The sequence below is a fragment of the Prionailurus viverrinus genome, chromosome F2 (assembly GCF_022837055.1).
Source record: "Prionailurus viverrinus isolate Anna chromosome F2, UM_Priviv_1.0, whole genome shotgun sequence".
Lineage (NCBI taxonomy): Eukaryota > Metazoa > Chordata > Mammalia > Carnivora > Felidae > Prionailurus > Prionailurus viverrinus.
The window spans coordinates 28337121-28357666 of record NC_062578.1 but is presented as its reverse complement, the minus strand read 5'-3'; the positions used below and the strand labels follow the sequence as shown (position 1 = coordinate 28357666).

Genomic DNA, 20546 nt, shown 5'->3' with positions numbered 1-20546 from the left:
CATTCAACAAATATTGCCCTGAGCTCATTTCTTCGCCAGGTCTTATACTAAGTTCCTTTGAGGAGAAAAAGGTCACATGTGACAATTGTACATTTGAAAAAGCAAAAACAAAGCAAAGCAAAACAAACAAACCAAAAAACAAAAAAAAGCAAAAGGGCCAAAGAAAAAACAAAACAACAAAAACATTATAGTTTAATGAAGATATCACAAAAATGCTGCCTAAGCACAGAAAAGGGTGTAATAGATTTTGATGAAAAAGACAGAAAGGTTAATATTTACTGCATTTAATTGGGGAGGAAGGAGGGAAGGGCATTGCAGAAATAAAGAATAATGTTTACAAAGGTTTGAAAAAGTCAGCGGGCATGGCTGCAGAATTTGGGGGCAGCCAACAAATGTACAGGGCCTTTACATCAGGTTAGCAGCCTGGACTTCATCCAGACTGGAATCACATTCGGGGTTTAGAAACAACATAAAGGTTCAAGTGCAGTTTTGCAGTTGAGTTGAACTATGTACACTGAAATTTCCTCATTTGTAAAAATTCCCTTGATGGTAATTCCTGATTTCCATCTGGCATTCTCATTGTGAAGCTCAAATAAAATGATCTAAAATTCTCTTGCATACTTTAAAGTTGTTTACAGCCAAGAATTTTTATTATAGTTTGTATCCCTCGTTGGGAAATATGTGACTCAGGTGAGCCTTTGGCTATTGTTACAAAATCTTACGTGTTTTATTCAATTTTTTGTCATTATGTTTTCAAGTCTTTTTTCTCTTGGCTCTGTAACTCTCATATTAGGCAGCACGACACAAACATATAGTGTGTGTCAATATACATCTTAATTTGTTAATTGCCTTTTGAAATAATTGATAGTGGCCATACCAATAGAATCATACATAGTCTTTGGGACTTGGTGGTCAGTAAAAAAAAAAAAGAAAAGAAAAGAAAAGAAAAAAAACACCTTCACTAATTAAGAGAATACCTGAGCAATCAGAACTCAGTGGCTGTGCCATGGGCGTGACCCAGAGCACAGATCTCCATTTTCACAAGCTTTGTCAGAGCAAGCAGAGGGTCGCAGAAAGACCAGAAGGTAGAAATAAAGAAATATAGCGATAGGAAGATGGGATGTAGGCAGAAAACAGATCCAAGCAGCTTTTCAGATTACAGAGGTCGGAAGGTACATTTTATGGTCTCACTTCCTATAAGAATCATTCAAGGGATTAGAGGCAAGCCCTGGGAAGCATTAAGTCCTGACTGGGAAACTTACTAACATAAGACTGTCAGGCAGGAACCATAGGGAAACAAGATTGCGTCTGGCTCTTGGGAAAGGCTCCACGGTAGGAGCGTGGAAGGGGCCCAGTTGCTAGAGGGAGCGTGAAGCTAGAACCATCCTAGCAGACCCTCTAGTGGAAACAGTCATCCATTTAGAACAAACAGGATGGTCACAGGACTGGAGGCAGCACTAAGCCTGTTGGGGGTGCTCAGCCTCCTTGGTTGTAAGGTTGGGGGAGCTTAGTTTCCAAGCTCCCTGGCAACCACTCTGTGCTTAGTGGTCAGAAGATGACATATTTGTGAGAACTTGAGGTCATCTATGGGAATAAGTTCACAAAGTCCGTGCAAGACTCCGTGAGGCACTGAGGCTAGTGAACCAAGCTAAGCTCATGGACTAGGAGTTTGAACCTTAATGTTGGACTGTTGAGTTTGTCTCTTCATAATCGTTGAGTGGCTATTAGATATTATTTTCTCAATTAGATTGCCTACACCCAGTGTCCCAATTCCGTCTCATTCACTTAGTAACTCGTCACAATCTGGCTTCTATTCTAGCAGCTAGGCTCAAACTTGACTCTGTAAATTACCTTCAGTTTCCAAATTGTGAAATCCAAGGGATGTTTTTCTGGACATTCTGTCCCAGCTGATGCTGCCATTTACCTTCCTTGTATCTTCCCTTGCCTTCTAGTTTTCCTTCTTCCACTTTTCTCCTTAGATCTGGGGAAGTTTCTTCTGTCCATCAGTGCACTCTCTTGGGTGATCGCCTCTAGTCCTAGAGACTTAACTGCTTTACCTACTGACAACTTGCAAATTGATTTCTTGGGCCTAAAGGTTCTAAAGACTCTCAGACTTGAGTATCTAGTTTCCTATTGGCCAATGTAACCAGCACACCTCTAGGATGACTGTAATGTAATAATTACTGCCAAATTCAGTATTCTGCTCTCTAAAGCTAACTGTTTTCCTATAAATGTTTTACCTCATTTGACAATGTTACAACCACATAAGTCATCCATGTTCCGAGCAGGTAGACCAGGTGTCCCTTGTTCCCCACATTTTTCACTTCTCCAGTTCTTTAACTCACAGCCAGGCCCTATTGAATTTGACGTTTAAGTATTTTGTGACTTTTTTTCCTATACATCACTTTTAATATTTCCTCAGTTGAATGGCAGTCTGACTTTGGAGTCCAAGCATTAGCTATGAAGCTATGCTGTGTTCTCATAGTTCACACTTTTATAAAATTAAAGACACACATACTGAGAATTGTTATATATTATTCACAGCTAAAATACATGTTTCTAGGTGTACGAAACATGGAACTATATATACTAAATTTATGATAGTGGATGCCTACAAAGAGGTGTGGTGCTTAGGATCACCAAGCAAGTGGGGCTTTGAACGTATTTGCTGTTTTGTTCTATAAAAAAAGAAACTTGAACCCATATAACAAAACAATTGTCAGTCATAAATGGTGCTTGTTTAAGTTTTAATTAAATTAGTTGTAGTTTTGAAATTTCTTTAAAAAATATGATTAGCTTTTCAGGGGGTTGTAGAACAAATGCATAGAGCATTGTTGACTTTGTAAAACAAAACATATAAGGTACAAAAAAATACTCAGTGATATGTTAATGGTGTGTTATTTTGGGATGGTAGTATTTTATAGGTAGGTATTTTTCCCTTCATGCTTTGAATAATAATCATTACAAAATTAAATGAAATTATAAGAAATAGCGATGAAGTTACATTTCCACAAAACACGTAAGTGGTAAATTCAGGAAGTCTAACTTGAGAGTATATAGTCTTAAATGCATCCTTTTACCACCTCCCTAACAAAAGGCTTCTGAATCTTTTCTACCTTCTTCATTCCCACTACCTTTCTCCCAGTTCAGACTTTAATAACGTCTCTCTTGAAGAGTAACAATAGCCATGTAACTAGCTTCCTCCACATTTGTACCTCCTTCTCTCTAATCCACACACAGTTGCTAAGTTGTCTTTCTGAAGAGCCAGTCTCTTTGTGGCACTTCATTTCCCATAAGCTTCAAGAGCAGTTTCAAATTTATCAGAAAGCACACGAGCACCTTCTTGGTCTTATTTTTGCGTTAAGCCCTTGCCTTCTCCTGTCATCTCCTGCAGTCTTTCCACCTGGACTCTTTTCTCCGGACGTAGCAGTTCTCCTGTAGCAAAATGATATGAGCTAGCTGCTGCCTCCCCCTCTAATGTTCTTGCTTCCTTCCCTGGCCCCCACCCAACTCCTTGCCCCTTCAGCCTAACTCTTGGTCACCTTATCTAGACCAGTTCTTCTGTGGAAAGCGTTTACTGAGCAATTTCAACCATTCTTAGTGGAGATAGTGGCAACTCTGCTGTTATCTTGCAGCCTGTATGGGATTCTATGCTTATCCCTCGGGGATTAATTATTGATTTTTCTGTCTCTCTGGCCTATCCTAGTACTTGAGTGTCTGATGCTGAGGCTTGCTTCGCATTTTTTGAATGAACAAATATGTTTTGTCTCTTGCTACCCCTTTTGATTGGACCAAGAAGAGGACAGCTCCCCCGACTTCTGGTCCAAGGACACTGGGTGAACTTGCTGGGGAGACCTTCCTGCACCGAGAAGGCCAGCTTTGCATGACTCAGCTTCTGACTGCTCTTGCTTAAGATCCTTCTAGCTTCTGCAGTATGTGAGAGAAGTGACCTACATTCAGAATCACTTTATAATTCAAGAATTAAACTCAAATGTGTAATAGGAAGAGAAATTATCTCAGTATAGGGAAACATCAGTTTTCAGAAAGCCAAGATAATAAAAATAAAGAATTGAGGAAGCAAGAACTGCTGACAATAACAACTGAGAAAGTAGGACAGTTTAGACAAAGTTTCTTGGAGGAAAAGGGCATTCAGTGAGTCTGGAATTTTCTACCTTTCCCACATAGCTCTTTATCTGAAAATGACACTTCTGATCTTTTTTTTTTTTTTTTTTTTACCATCACAAGGATATTCTCTGGTGACCATTAATCCTCCAGTCACCACTATGGATACCAAGCTCAAGGTTGAGAGGCAAGTATCCTCAGCAAATATCCACTTGCTGAATATATTTCAAATTTTAGTCTCAGGTCATTCTTGCATTCATTTGGCTTTCTTCCTCCAAGAAGCATTTGTTTTAAACCTTTGCTCTTTGCCAAATCTCAGACTAGGCTCTGGAGATTTAGGTATAGTCAAGTGTTAATTTCTGCCACAGAGTTTACTTCTCTCAACTTTTTAAAAAGTGGCAAAAACTCCACATAACACAAAATTCACCCTTCCAACAATTTCCAAGAGTAGAGTACATTATTGTTGACCACATGCACATTGTGCAAGAGATGCCCAGAAACCTGCCCCCGTTTCCCATCCTGCATGACTGAAACTCTACACTCACCCAACACAAAAATGTCCCACCTGCCCCTGCCCCTGGTCTCTGGTACACATTCATCTTTCTGTCTGATCATTTTAGATGCTTCATATAAGTGGAATAATGAAGTATTTGTCTTTCTGGAACTGGCTTATTTCACTTAGCACAGTGTCTTCCAGGTTCATCCATGTTGTAGCATGTGACAGGATTTCCTTTTTTTTTAAGGCTGAATAATATCACATTGTACATATATACCACATTTTCCTTATCTTCTCACCCATCGATGGATATTTAAGTTCTTCTACCTCTTGCCTACTGTGAATAATGTTGCAGTGAACAGAGTTGTGCAACCATCTCTTGGACATCTTGTTTTCAATTCTTTTGGATATATACCCTAAGTGAGACTGATGGATCATATAGAAATTCTATTTTTGCCTTTTTGAGACACCTCCAAACTATCTTCTCCAGTTGCTGAACCATTTTACATTCCTGCCAACAGTGCACAAGGATTCCAATTTCTCTATGTCCTTGTCCACTGCCGACACTTGTTGTCTTCTTTTTTTCCTTTTTACAGTAACCATTTTGGGAAGTAAGAGGTGTCTCATTGTGTTTTTATTTGTATTTTCTTTGGTCATTAATATGTTGAACCTAGTTTCATATGTTTGATGGCCATTTGTATATCTTCTTGGAAAAATATCCTTGGATATTAGAAGTATTTTGGTATTTTATATACTCAAGCAGTTTATTTATTTATTTTAATTTTTTTAATGTTTATTATTGACAGAGAGAGATAGAGCATGAGCATGGGGGGGGGGCAGAGAGAGAGGAGGAGACAAAGAATCAGAAACGGGCTCCAGGCTCTGAGTTGTCAGCACAGAGCCTGACACAGGGTTCAAACCCACAAACCGCGAGATCATGACCCGAGCCGAAGTCGGATGCTTAACCGACTGAGCCACCCAGATGCCCCTCAAGTAATTTTTTCAACACAACTTTATGACGTAGGTGCTTTTATGATTACCATTTTTTAGGTAAAGAAACTGAGGCACAGAGAAGTTAAGTAACATAAGTAATATATTCTTTTAACTTTACAACAACCCCATGGCAATAGTGACCTAAGGCAGGTATTGTTACTACAATTAAAGTTAAAGAAACCAAACCTAAGAGTCCTTAAGTGGCTTGCCTACAGCCTTGAAAGATAAATCCTCCTTCCATGATATTATGATCAATAATGGATAAAATCTAAAACTTTCTAGTATTTGCACGTTGCATAGATTCTTCTTCCAAAGACCTTTTTAGGCAGGTGTCTCTGCAGAAAGCACAAAGATCCCTGAACATTAGCAATGTAAGAATGCACACTACTGACTTCTTGATTTACAGAAAGAGATATACATGTACATTCTTCATGAAGCAAACAACAATTTGAACCTCTGACATATGCTAAGTGTTTGTGTCCGATTCAAGATCACCCAGGCACACCCATGTTTGTGGATACCCCTTGCTGTGGCTGGCTTCTCTACAGGAAGGGATCCAAGGGCACATTCATAGCTAAACCAACCCCTGGTTCCAACTTCTTGGGGCTGAAACTTAATCCTGTAGTGAACACAAGGCAGGAGGCTAGACTCAGATTAAACAGGCCCCCGGAAGGGTGCTAATGTGAAGACTCAAGTAGTATTGTAAAGGAAATGGTCCAGGGCCCTAATTTTTGATTTGGTATGCTGGGTTGGGTTTGATCACAGAAGCAAATCATAGTGAAATGTGAGCATAAGACTGGAGCAGGTCAGAGGTCACATGACCTTTATGCTCTCTTGTTGCCCTAGGGCTCTTTAGGTGCCCAGTCATGGTAATGAGCAGGTCCTGCAGGAGTACTAAGTGGTCTCTGCTGGGGAGATCAAAGGGCCTCTAAACCCTGGAGCCAGAGGTAATGGTATTGATTCTACCTAGTAGTTTAGGGGCTGCAAAGGAGTGTGACTGGGTGTTTAGCTGTCAAGAGGCAGGTTTTCAAATGATGAGTGTTGGTTCAAAACCTGGAGAGTTCTTCAGATACAATCTGGAATTGGCCCCTGTACATGGAGGGCAGAAAGAGACTGAAGAAGAGTCAGGCTATCCCAGACTAGTAGACAGCAGTTTGAATAAGCTAAGGAAATTACATACAAAGCTTGTCTCTGATGGCCACAAGATGAATAGATCTCAGTACCTGTCCACCAGAATCTTAAGGATATATAACTGAATCCCACCCATTAAGGTGGGATTCAGTTATATATCTAGTCCAGGTGGGGTAGTCTCAATAACTCATTACTCTTTTAAGGCTGCATCCTTGCCATGGCTTCTAGTGTCAGAACAGTGGGTAGATCATACATTCCAAGGAGAAGAAGCCTCTGATTGCTGGGGGTCCAGCTCACAGGTCAACCGGTGGTCACATCCTCTCAGTGACTCCCTCCAACAGAGATACAAGTGGGAATCGTTAAATTCCATATGAACAAAGAAGTAAACATTCACTGGTGCCTAATTAATGTTTAAGATCTGACTCTCAGCTGCTTTCTGATCATTTAGTTCTTGATTATTTTGGGCCTTGTCCCTACATGTTATGGTAAGCCTGGGGGACCACAGATTGCATCTGGCATCTCTTTATATCTCATCCACCACTCAGGATACAGCTTTGTTCTGCAGTGTTCAAACCTGCTGCTTTTGGTCTGATTTAGTTTTGATCTCCCTTTCCATGCAGTGCCAGTAACAAGGGCTATTCACAAATAAGTAGAATGTTGCTTTTCCCTTGGAGATGACAGAGCTTGGCTAATTGGGCTGTTTGCCTGTTTCTCTTAATCTCCTTGATCTGTAATACTTGGTATAGAATTATATAAACCTTGGCAAAGAAGAGTCTCTACTCATTGCCCCAATTTCCTTACTTCTCATTTACTTTTTTATTCTTCAGCCTCTGGTTTCCATCCCAGCCACTCCATTGAAACTGTTCTGTGACCAAGTAATTGCAAAGCTAAAATGGTCTTTTTGGTGTCTTTGTTTCAGCTGATGCTGCCAATCACTCCAAACCACTCTCTTGGCTTGTAAGATCCCACATACTCCTTGTACTGTAGCTGCTCATTGCCAGGCTTCTCTTCTTCCTCCACAACCTCTTTAAAATGTCGGGAAAATTTTTTCCACTTTGCATGTTCTTCCTGACTGCTATTATCTATCGCAGTATTCTCCTAAACCTTGTTGATCCCAAAAGTTACATCTTCTAGCCCAAAATATGTCTAATAAAATTTAAACTTATATATCCAGTTTCTGCTTGTATGTCCTCCAACCAATGCAAAAGGCAATTAAAATTCAGTATTTCTAAGCTGAACTTACATGTGTGACCACCTCCTATATTCCATGTCCCCTGGAGGCAATAACCTATGTAGTCACTCAAGCTAGTCACCTTATTTTTGATCTTCTCTCTTTCTTGTCTTCCACCTTCAATCATGTAATGCTGTCCATTCTTTCTATAAATAGTTCTTGAACTTGTTCCCTATGCTCTATTCTAACCACTACTACATTGTTTCTCAATACTTTTAATATTCTTATTAGTTACCACTCATTATCTCTTGCCTGGTTTGGTAAAAAACTTTTGGGTAGGTCTCTGAACCAGTACCTTCTTCATACTCCCACTGGAACCAACTGTATGTAATATGTAACTCATCTGCTTAATGTTCTTTAAAGATGTCCATTACCAATAAGATAACATCCAACTTTCTTAGCAGGACACATGCGTCTCTTCATGATCTTTTACCTAGATCTGCATGTTATGGAGATCACTAATCTCCATGTTACGATGTAGCCTTCAGTGATATCAATTTGCCTGAGGTCAAGGTAAAAAGGGCAGGCAGAGATGACAATGTGAAGATAAGCTTAAAAAGGGAAACGAACATAGCAGTCTGGTATGGTAGCTATCTCTCTATACCTTTGCATTTTGAATTCTGATGTCACCTCCTTCAAAAGCATCTCTTAACTCCTTCCTCCACAACTGCCATAGTTGTTTCTCTTCTGTGAGCCAATAATAAATACTCTGTGCATATATATATATATATATATATATATATTATTGTAGTAGCTATGAGCTGTTCTGGTACAGGGTTAATATCAATAAATATGTGTGGAATTGAATTAGCATTGCTTATTCTCCTTAATTTCTCTTGGGGATATTGGTAACCCATGTCTGGTTAAAACTGGGTTCAAATATCGACATATGGTAGTGAGCCTTTCCCACTCTAGATGTGCCATGTCCACCCCAATGACCTGGACCCTTATTGCAGCCTCTTACTCCTCCACCAGGTGCTGGTCCTCATCGAGCTTTTTCTAGAGGCTTATTAACTTTGTGAGCAGCACAGTGAGTGCCCGCTCCTGATCGTCTGCTCCAAGGGTTCAGAGTTGTGAGTAACCTCTTTCTGTTCGTTGGCTTGGTTGACAATCAGTCAATTTCTTCCAATCTTCCAGACGTGAAAAGTGAAGAGGACTGGTCCCTGATCTCTGTTCCTTGAGAGTTCATGTCAACCACTTTCTGCCCAAGCCAGAAAGGGACCTATCTTATGCTACCTGGCTACCATAACAAAATACTATAGACTGCATGGCTAAAACAACAGACATATATTTTCTCACTGTTCTGGAGGCTGGGAAGTACAAGATCAAGGTGCCAACAGTGTTCCATTCCCGGTGAGGCTCATTTTCCTGGCTAGGAGATGGCTGCTTTGTCCTCACATAATCTTTCCTCTGAGCTTGTGTGTGTGTGTGTGTGTGTGTGTGAGAGAGAGAGAGAGAGAGAGAGAGAGAGAGAGAGAGAGAAAAGAAACAGAGAGCGAGCTCTCTCCGTTGTCTCTTCTTATAAGGACAGTAACCCTATCAGATCAGGCCCCTATTCTTATGACCTCGTTTAACCTTAAGTACCTCCTTGGAGGCTCCATCTCCAAGTACAGGCACATTGAGGGTTAGGGTCTCAGCATTCAGTTGAAGATGGAGAACACACACATTTTGTATACAACATGGCCGATTCAGAAGTCTGTGCAGTGGTAATCACAAAGCTGAGCTGCCCTGATAGCTGACTTGTGAATGCTGAGAGAGCAGACCTGAGCAATAGATCTAAAAGAAAGTATCAACTAGGGCGTCCTGAGGCCTAACTTGGGGGAAAATAAAAGATTCCAAGAAAAAAATGTATACAGCACATACAATCGGGAAAGAACATCACTTTATTTCTCTTATGTTTGGAAAATGTAGCAGTAGATCTGACCCTTTTAATTAAAAAAAAATTTTTTTTTAATTTTTGTGTTTTTTTGGTCTTTGATTTATTTTGTTTTTGATTTATTTAGAATAATGATGTTTATGGTAACAGCTCAGTTGATATTATTTTAATGATTGGAGTTCATGCTTCAATTGCTCATACAAAATCAGGTCTTTTGTTCGTATGTCTGCCATACTGGACATTTCTATTAATGTAGAAAGTTCTATTGGACAGTGCTGCTGTAAAGAAAGTAATACTGCACTTATGTTAGAAGAGCTGGGTCCATTTCTCAGTTCTATAACTTACTAGCTTTAACAACATTGGATTTTATATCTATAAACTGCAGTTTCCTCATCTAGAAAATGGAAATAATGTTAACCTCCTTCAGAAAGTTTGGAAAACTTAAAATAGTCAGCAAAAGCGATTGGGATGTTATAGATGCTTGATCAATCACATTACTCCGTGGTTAAAAGCATGTTCCAGCTCTGGAGCCAGACCATGCGAATTAGAATCTTGGGATCTTGATATTACCAGTTATTGGCTCTTTGACCTTAGTCAAATTACTTGCTGTCTCTGTGTTTCAATTTCCTTATTTGTAAGATGAGGATTTTAATAGTAATGATCTATAGGATTTTGAAGAGGATTGAATATCTCAACATATGTAAAGCTTCTAGAACATAGTAAGTACTTCATGAATATTAACAAGGACAAAGCAATGATTAGTTCAGAATATGTTAGAATAGTCTTGATATCTAGACCACTTAGAATAGGGATTCCTAACGAACAGTATTATTATTATTATTATTATTTATTTTTTTAAAATGTTTATTTTTGAGAGACAGGGAGACAGAGCGTGAGCAGGGGAGGGACAGAGAGAGAGGAAGACACAGAATTGGAAGCAGGCTCCAGGCTCTGAGCTGTCAGCACAGAGCCTGATGTGGGGCTCGAACTCATGGAGGGCGAGATCATGACCTGAGCCGAAGTCGGATGCTCAACTGACTGAGCCACCCAGGTGCCCCACAAACAGTATTTTTAGATGAGCTTCAGAGAACCTATGCACTCTGAGTTTAAATGAATTTAAATGCATATGTGTTATGTGCATTTTCCTGTATTTCTGATGTTCATCCCTTTCTTGATCTGAGACCAAGAAAAAAAAAGAAGGGCTGTTTAGAAGGGCTTTTTGGGGTTACATCCAAGGGAGCCCTTTCTACACTGCTAATCTGCTCTCAGCAACTCACTTTCCCTGATAATTTTCCTGACAGAGGAGTTAATACTTGGAGTCTGGGTTCTAAAGAGAATGAGAAATTTATTTTCCCACAAATTGAGTATTTCAGTTTGGTTCTCTGAGGTCTAGTGTCTTCATCTGTGAGCTGGGAATGTGGAGATGATAATTATTGAATAACACTGGAAATCTAACATGTTATGATCCTAACACAAATGAAGTGCTGTTACTAAAACGGTCACTATATCAAGGACATTGGACAGATTTGAAACAACAGCTTGACCAGTATTGCTTTATGAATTCTCTTTATCATGAAACAAAAAATCTAGAGCAAAGAGCTCCTGAAACAGCGGGTCTCAGAGCAGAGAAGCACTTGCTGCTTAGCAACATCCCCAGCCTAGAGTGCAAATAGAAAACTGCGGGACCGCTGAGCAGTTTCCAGAGGAAAAATGAGGCAGCTCAGTTTTTTTTTTTTTCTTTTTCTGTAGGAGGGATGCTTTAGGATACAATAAAGCATTGCTTAGACAATGCAGCAGAGGTCATGGGCAAAAATCTCTGTTAGCCACACTGTAAGGATGTAATGAACTGAAGTGTGACATCCTTTTTTAGCACAAATGGATTTGTAAGAATCTGAGTCTGAGCTTTATGGTGAGCAGAGACAGCTGTGCCACCAATAACCAGGCTTCGATGTTTACACACATGTGATTTTAATTTTTATCACAAAATGGTTGAATATAGCAACAACCATTATTTTTGAGCCCAAAGATCTGTAAAGTATATTATTTTTTTAAATGATAGGTTTAAACAGAAAATCCTTTGAAAGGCACATCTGTAGTCATTTTGTTGAAACATGCAGTATTTCAATTTATTCTCTTTTTCTTCATGCCTGTATATGCCTAAATTATTTTTTCTCCATGTCACAATATATTTCCTTAAGAAACCATATTTTTTTTCCTGCTAACAATTCTACATGTTTGTAAGTAAAACTCCATCATATGGTAAAGATGCAGAGAATCTAATTATTTTCTAATCCAGATGAAATTTGTAAGCTACATATCATCTATCAGTCTCATAGTGGCAGTGTATGATATAATATAATAAATGACAATAATATTATATAATACAATAAAATTATATAAATACAATATATGAATACATATATATGTATTATGTAAATACATATAAATATATAAATACAACAAAATATATATGTATTTCTGGTCTTGGAATTTTTCTGGTTATCCAGTTTATTCAGGATCATTCTCATATTCTCATCATGATTTCATTCTCAGCCAATATTACTGACCCAAATATTTCTAAGTGACAGATTGTTCTGTCTCAGACATGAAATGTAAATTGCCTTCCATTGACTGAGTCAGAAGTCACACAAAATCTTTTCTGAAACTCTGATTAAGACTATAGTTGTCATTCATCTCCGACTTACAAGTTGTGTGTGTTTGCCTTTCATTTGACCTCAATCCCTGTTAGATTCAGGATTTCACTTTTTTGCCAATATCACTAATATTATCCTTAGTTTAGTGGTAAATATCAAACATCAACCAACCATAGGGGCCAAAGCAGATGATGTGCATAGAATTACCTGATGTCTTAAGAGTAGCACATATTTCTCCAGAGCTTCTGGAGTGGAGACGAGACAAGGTAGAGTCAGTCTTCAACAACTTAAGAATTGCACAGAGGTAAGAGTGTCCCAAATAAAAAATAGGTCTCAAATAAAAGAAAAAAACTTCCTTAATTTTCTTCCCTTGTCTCTACCCAGTGAATGAGTCAGGGTCAGGTAGGAGGAGGGCATTGTATCTAAAGACCTTGGATAGTTTTCTAAGTAGCATCCAAAGTAATTTTTCTTTCCCTACATCTAGGGACTCATAATTATCCCCCTTTTGCCCCCCATCAGGACATGCAGCATTTCATAGTGGACATTACCAGATGGGAACATGCAGTGATGTAGATGTGCCTCATCACTGCAGCATTGCAGAGATCATAAGGAAACACAGCAGGAATAATGCAGAACAAGACACGAGAATTTAAGGATTGCATGTTGAGCAAGAAGAAAAGAAGAAACAAGAATTGTTTCCAAAAAGCACAACAACACCAATTCACTTAAATGAACCACCGTGGGTCAGCTTGGGACACAGATCAGCATAGGACCCAAAAGCAGATCAAAAACAATGACTCAGAGCAAGAGTGATGAGAAGGAAGCAGACCACAACTGGGCTTAGTTTTAGAGACAAATGATCGTTAGCTGCAATTGATGAGCAGAGAGTAAAGGAAGACAGTTCATAATGCAGAGTAAACTATTCTCAAGTAATTATTTTCCTTTCATTTTAAAATAAAATCTCAAATAGAAAATTCTGTAGGTTCTTGAGCAAATACTATCAAATTCTTCATTCTATTCTTTCTTGCTTCTTTCCAAGATGGAGAAACACTAATTTGACAGACATATTCCAAGAAATTGTTATAATTATACTTAGGAGATAGAATCCCTGAAGTAAAATGCAAATGACTTAGGAAAACTGTCTGCTCTCTATGGCCCAGCCTGGTTTACCAGAGTTCCTTTCTCTTGGGTTTCAGGTAAAATTCCACCTAACAATTGTTCTTCTGAACAGTTCAACATGGGTTTCTTTAAACAGGACAAGTGATTGCATTAGAATTGGGATGAAATCACAATGCTGTTATGTCTGTCTTATGACCAGGGAAGCCCAGAATATATGAATGTAATCCCAAACATAGCAATGCCTCCCTCTAGGGTCTCTCTGAGAGAAATATTTAGCAAAGAAAGTCAGCATAACAGTCAATTGTTATGTGCAATTTTACCTGAAATCCAAATGGTCCACAAGGCAAGGTTGAGTTCTGGGTCAGTGGGAGGCCCAGGTGCTGAGGACCTAGGACAACTGGGGTGGGCTTGCCATGTGGTTTATGGCTGCTGGCCAGGAGGTTGGGGCTGCCTGGGCCAGCCCGGTGTTGGGTGGGCTGGGAAAGCCCTGGAAAGCTGCCTGGAGCCTGGTGGCACTGGAGTGGGCCCAGAGAGAGAGTCTGCAGCAGCCTGCCTTGAGCTTGGGGCCATAGGAGCCACCTGGGGAAACCAGTATTTGCTTCATTTTCCTTCCCCCCCTCTCCCCCAGAAGGAGGGTTTCCCTGTCCATGCTGGGGTGTGGGGTGTTGGGGGAAGAATGACAGGGGTAATGTGAAACTTTCTCTCCTGCCCATTTGATTGCGTCTTTTCTAACTTCTGTGCTCTACCCAGGTCCTGTAATCTCTCACCTGGAATCCTTAGCTTCTTAATCATATTTTCAGAAGTAAATAGTTGTTCAGACTGATGTTTCTGGGAAGAGGTCAGTGCTGGAAATCCCTCTTCTGCCATCTTGTGTCTTGATTTGCTCCTGTCACAACCTCCCACACCATTTTTCACTGGAGCCTTTCTAATAGGAGTATAGTTATTTCTCATTGTGGTTTTAATTTTTGCATTTCCCTAATGGCTAATGATGATGACCATCTTTTTATATGCTCATTTGCCATTCATCTCTGTTCATGTCTTTGGCCATTTGCTAGATGAAAAGTTTTTTTTTTAATTGTTGAGTTTTGAGAGTTCTTTATATATTCCAGATACATTTTTGCCAGATATGTGGATTGCAGGTATTTTCTCTCAGCCTGTAACTTATCATTTTATCTTCTAACATCCATTTGCTGAAAAGCATATCCTTTCTTCACTGAATTTTCTTGCACTTGGTCCAAATTCGGTTGGGCATATTTCTGTGGGTCTATTTCCATCGATCCACATTCCTCCATACTGTTTTGGCTACTGTAGCTTTTTCAGAATTGTTTGTTATTTTCTTGTTTGCCTTTCCATATAAACTTTGAGATTTCCTATATGTGTAAAGATCTTGGGATTGCATAGAACTTGCATTAAACCTACATATCAATTTAGGGAAAGTTTTCATCTTTACTATGTTGAATCTTCCAATCCATGTACACAACACGTCCATTTATTTAGAGCTTTGATTTATTGAATCAGTATATTGTAATTTTTAGCATGTGGATCTTGTATATACTTTTTTACATTTCCTCTTTTTAGGCTTCACTTACCTAATTCATTTTTGGGGAGTGATTGTAAATGACATTGTGTTTTAAGTTTTGCTTTCTACCTATTTGTTGCCTGTATATAGAATTATGATTGATCTTGCATTCTGTAACCTTGACAAATTTTATTTTAGGAGGTTTTTTTTTTTGGTAGATTCATTGGTATTTTCTACATAGCCAATCATGTCATCTGCAAATAGAGACAGTTGTATTTCTTCTTTTCCAATCTCTATGCCTTTTGTTTGGTAAAGAGTATTTTTGTTCTACAGGGCATAACAATCCCTTCAAGGCCCTTCTAACAATAGCCAGTCCTGGTAGACAGACATTACAAGTGTTGCCTGGTTGACTGGGAAGAACTTCAACCTCTTTTTCTACTTCTTTAAGAGAAAATGCAATTTCCATGCAAAGCTTGAATTGAAGGACATGTGCTTCTTCTCACGTATTTGTGAGGGCAGATTTCTTACTCTGTCAAGAAGGAATCCCATCATGAGTACTGGCCTACCCTGGCTCTGAAGACTTTACCCAAATCCTGGATTTGTCCTTGACTAATGAGTGCCAAGCTCTATTCAGACAAGTGACTAGAGCTAAGAATATGACAGCTTTGCTGTACTAGATACCTGCTGTGCTCCTTCTATGAAGCTTTCTCTGATCCTTATATGTAGAATTATTCCATTTTTTGTGAGTTCCCACTAAAATATATACTCTTTTGAGAGCCTTTCATCACATGCTTCCTCTATCTTTCAGCCTACGGAGGCAGATACTCCTCTAACCCTTACTCTTTTCATTGAGGTTATAAGAAAGGGTTCTATGTCATTCCCGGTTTGTTTTGAAATTTCTGCCGAGACAGAAGCCTGCCTCAAATCCAATAATACTTGGTGAAGGCCATATACCTGGGTGAACCCTTTTTGTTACTTTCCCCTCACTGACCTCTGTATTAAGCCACTGGCTTCTATCATGAAAGACAGATACACATGAGAGCCCTAGAATCAAGACTATTTTTTTCAACTGTCTATCATCCCCATCAGACTCAGGAGGCAATGCCTCCATCATAAGACTGGACTCTCAGAAATATAAACCAACCTGTATCAGCTCTATGGAGACTGCAACTTGAACCAGTTGACCCTCTTTTTAAAAATCAATCTGTCTTTTTACATTTTTTTCTACTTTTCCATAGCTGGCCTTTGACATCTCATCCTATCTCAACAAATAAAAGAATATCTTTGCCTTAAAAAGATTTCTGAGGTTATGATGGTTCATAATCCACACTCTATTAAGTAAAATGTTTATTTAAATCAACTAAAATTGATTTAAATTCATTTATTCTGTACACCTAAGTGTGACATCTCAAGTAATTTCAGATGGCCACCAGCTGGATGGAAATATATTTTCCCTGTTCAAAAAGTCTTGTACACCCTACTGTGTACCCATCCGTGTGATGGGTACTTAAGCAAAGAGACATGTTAGGCACGGTTTCATGCCTCTTGGAGTGGATAGTCTGCTTGAAGACACGACACGCAAAAACACTCAATGCATCCTTGCTCTGTGATTAAAACTAGTTGTGATTCATGACCTCAAAATGCCTTCTTTATAGTCAGCTTTTCTAGAATATTTCTTCTGAGTTAGTTTTCTAACATGTTGTTGCTTAATTGATTGATTGCTCCAATTTGCTTTGTTGTACGTATCAAATGGGTCACTTCTTCAAGTGTGATACATTCCAGCCGAATAAACAAGCAGGTGTTGAGAGATGTTGGGATTGCCCTGCCAGTCATGATCTCTGTATTACCTTCTGTGTCACTCATGATCAGCCTGTGAATGCTTTTCACTGAAAAGCCAAGATGAAAAATGACTGCTGTGTGAGTTCCTTAATGCTGTGTTACCATACATTATCTGCAGGTGGATTGGCTAAGACTCCTGGTTGCCTGGAAATCATTTCAGGTTGTTCTGAGCTCTAGGTCAAACTGTGGGTGTCACAGAATGATCCTCTCTCTTCTGATAGCCTTGCAAACTTCAAATTACTTCTACTTTCAAACATTTACTGGGTGTAAGATTTTGTCCTGAGGGCTGTATAAATGTATCCTGCCTTCAAGATACTTACAGTTTGGAGAAGGGACAGAAAATGTACACCATCAGCTGTACCACAAAATATCATGTTGTGCGTGCCAGAAAAGCGAGGCCAACAAAGGCCTCAAGGAACTTAAAGTGAGAAAGATTAATTCTGAGCTGGAAATTACGGAAGAGAGAAGAGAATTGGAGCGATATGTTGTAGTCTGAGTAGGACAGTCATAGGTACATTTTGTGGAGAGGGCTTTCCAAGCAAAGAAAATAGAGAGTAAAAGCATAGCAGCAGAGAGAAGTTTCTGGAGGATGATAAGTAACCTGAACTGGTTGGATTTGAATGGTTATAGGACACTGGGCATTTATGTTAGAGTTAGTGTTTAGAAAAAAATTTGGGCATTATTGTGTGACAAATCAAATGTTCTTGTTTTTAAATGATGTATTTCACTGATTTTCTTTCTTTTTTCTTTTAAAGTTTATTCATTTATTTTGAGAGAGAGAGAGAGAGAGAGAGAGAGAGAGCACGAACAGGGGCGGGGCAGAGAGACAGGGAGTGAGAGAACACCAAGCAGGCTCTACACGGTCAGCACAGAGCCAGATGTAGGGCTTGAACTCAGGAGTTGTGAGCTCATGACCTGAGCTGAAATCAAGAGTCGGATGCTTAACTGACAGAACCACCCAGGTGCCCTATGAATCAAGTATTCTTTTTTTTTTTAAATGTTTATTTATTTTTGAGACAGAGAGAGACAGAGCATGAACAGGGGAGGGTCAGAGAGAGAGAGGGAAACACAGAATCCAAAACAGGCTCCGGGCTCCAAGTCAGCACAGAGCCCAATGTGGGGCTCGAACCCACGGACAGCGAGATCATGACCTGGGCTGAAGTCGGACGCTCAACTGACTGAACCACCCAGGCGCCCCTCAAGTGTTCTTATATAGGGTTTTAAGTTTGTTGTTTAAGATAAACAACTCGAGAAATGACGGAGAGCATGAATTGCTTAAACAGAAAAAGAGAGTTCATTTGGGATCTGCTGTTTCATTCATATTGGAGGTAACAGAAGCTTTTCTTAGGTCAGTCATTGTGAATATGGAAGGGTGAGATAAGGAGCAGGTTGGCATTGAAGACTTTGGGCATAACCTGGAGCCCTCAGGTGTTTTTTTTTTTTAATTTTGTTTTGTTTTTTGATGCTTGGTGTCTAAAGGGGCCCTTGTAGGAGTTAGATCATCACTATTCAATAGAAATGTAATATGTAATTAAACTCATAAATGCAACCCGTATATGCAATAAAAATTTAATAGCCATATTGACAAAAAAAGAAAAATGTAAGTTTAATTTTAATAATTTTTAAGTCAAATACCAAAAATGTTATAATGTCAACATGTAATCAGTATAATATTGACGAGATACTTTCATTCATTTTTTTCTTATCCAAGTCTATGAAGCCGGTGTGTACTTTATACTTAACAGAATACTTCAGTTGGGACCAGCCATATTTCAAGTGCACATTAGTGACATGTGCTAGCCAGTGGCTATTCTGTTGGACAGCACAGACTTGGGTATACTTTTACTTATCTACTTACTGCTAATCGACTTTTGTTAATCTACTTACTTAAAGAAACTTTCCTAATCTTTTTATTCCATTGTAACATATTAGCCTTTTCAGTGACTTTGACTCCTAGGAAGATGCCCTGGTTTTACTGATGTTCAAAGCTCTAGGGCATGGCAGAGTTTCTAACAGAAGTTCAGTCTTCAAAAAAAATGATTGTTACACAGGTGAAGCAGAGAATGCTGATTTGGGGCCTGTCCTTACGTTTGAGATGTGGAGGTAGGTGTGGGAAGGAAAGGAAAGGTGTATACTTCTTAGCCTGACTCAGTTCTGACTTAGGAGACTGAATAGCTCCCACTATCCCCATTGAAGCAAATGTGACTAAAAAAAGTGAACAGTATTCCTTTCATCCTCATATTTATATCAAATATTCACAGACAAGGAATTGGTATAAATAAAGTTGCTTGGAGCCACTGATGAAAAGTTCTTTAAAAATAGTTAGCATTTTTGGGGGGTCTGCATGGCTCAGTTGGTTAAGCATTGGACTCTTGATTTTGGCTCAGGTCATGATCTCATGATTCATGGGATCGGGCCCCATGTCAGGCTCTGTGCTGACAGTATGGAACCTGTTTGGGATTCTCTCTCTCCCTCTCTCTGCCCCTCCCCCACTCACACATGCACACTCACTCTCTCGAAAATAAATAACCTTAAAAAAAACCACTAGAATTTAAAAATATATGTATTTAGTATTTTCACTATGCTTAAAAAAAGCCTCACGGCTGAAATATATTTCTCTATTAAAAGTGGAGTTAATTTTTTTGCATTTTTGAAATGTTTCCCTTTAATGTCATATAACTGATATCCTTTTTCTTTTCCCTATTGTATTAATCATATTTTTAAATTTTTATTATCTTATGATGTTTTGCCATCTTAAAAAATCTTTCTGGCTGCTGAGAGACTGCCCCTCCCAGGGCTAGCCAATTCTTAGAGACAGCTTGGCAGGCAGTGTACCTTTCAAATGCAAATCAACCAATCTGGGAAATGTATTCACCCAACAAATTCTATTAACTTACACATCAAGCCAATATTTCTCCTGCCCTAAATCATCCCAGGGTTGGGTACCAGGCAGCTAGAGACTGCTCCTATAGCTTAAAACCTTCAGAATTTTTCAAAATAGACAATCTTAAATTGTTTCCCAGCTTTGCCTGGTCTTTCGTGTGGAACCACGAAAAAAGGCTACAGCCCAGGCTTTCCCCTCTTCTGCCTCCTGCCCAAACCCTGGTGCTTTCCACGTGGCCCTGCATAACATGATGTGCCTCCTTCTCTAGGGAAATAGAAATAATGAATTCTTCTTTCAGTACCATTGGCCTCGATGTTATTACTCAGTCACTTCCATAAATTTAAATCCCAAGAGCACAAATGAGACACATACATGTCTACTTCTCTGTCTCAGTTATTTTGTATTTCATTTACTTTGGACACATATTTTTACCAGAACGTAAATTTAGAACCCAAGCTAAAAGGTATGTCAGAGGATTTAAAACTGTGCCTTCACAGTGAATAGAAAGCCTTCGGGGAATAGGGCAACTGAAGAAACGAGAGTTGTGGGTAATGAGAAAAAAGGAAACACTATTTACACGTTCTTATAAAGAACATTATGGAGGCATGAAGGCAATAGAATGTGGCTTATGTGTCTAGTACATGCTGGGTATTTTTCCTATCCCCTCTCATTTAATCATCTT

The 20546-nt window shown here is 39.1% G+C and overlaps 1 long non-coding RNA gene across 6 annotated transcripts in view; it reads right to left on the bottom strand.

Annotated features, from left to right (window-relative positions):
* LOC125156712 (uncharacterized) overlaps positions 1-20546 on the bottom strand; it is a 506607-nt gene that overhangs the window by 2318 nt on the left and 483743 nt on the right. The window lies entirely within an intron of this gene.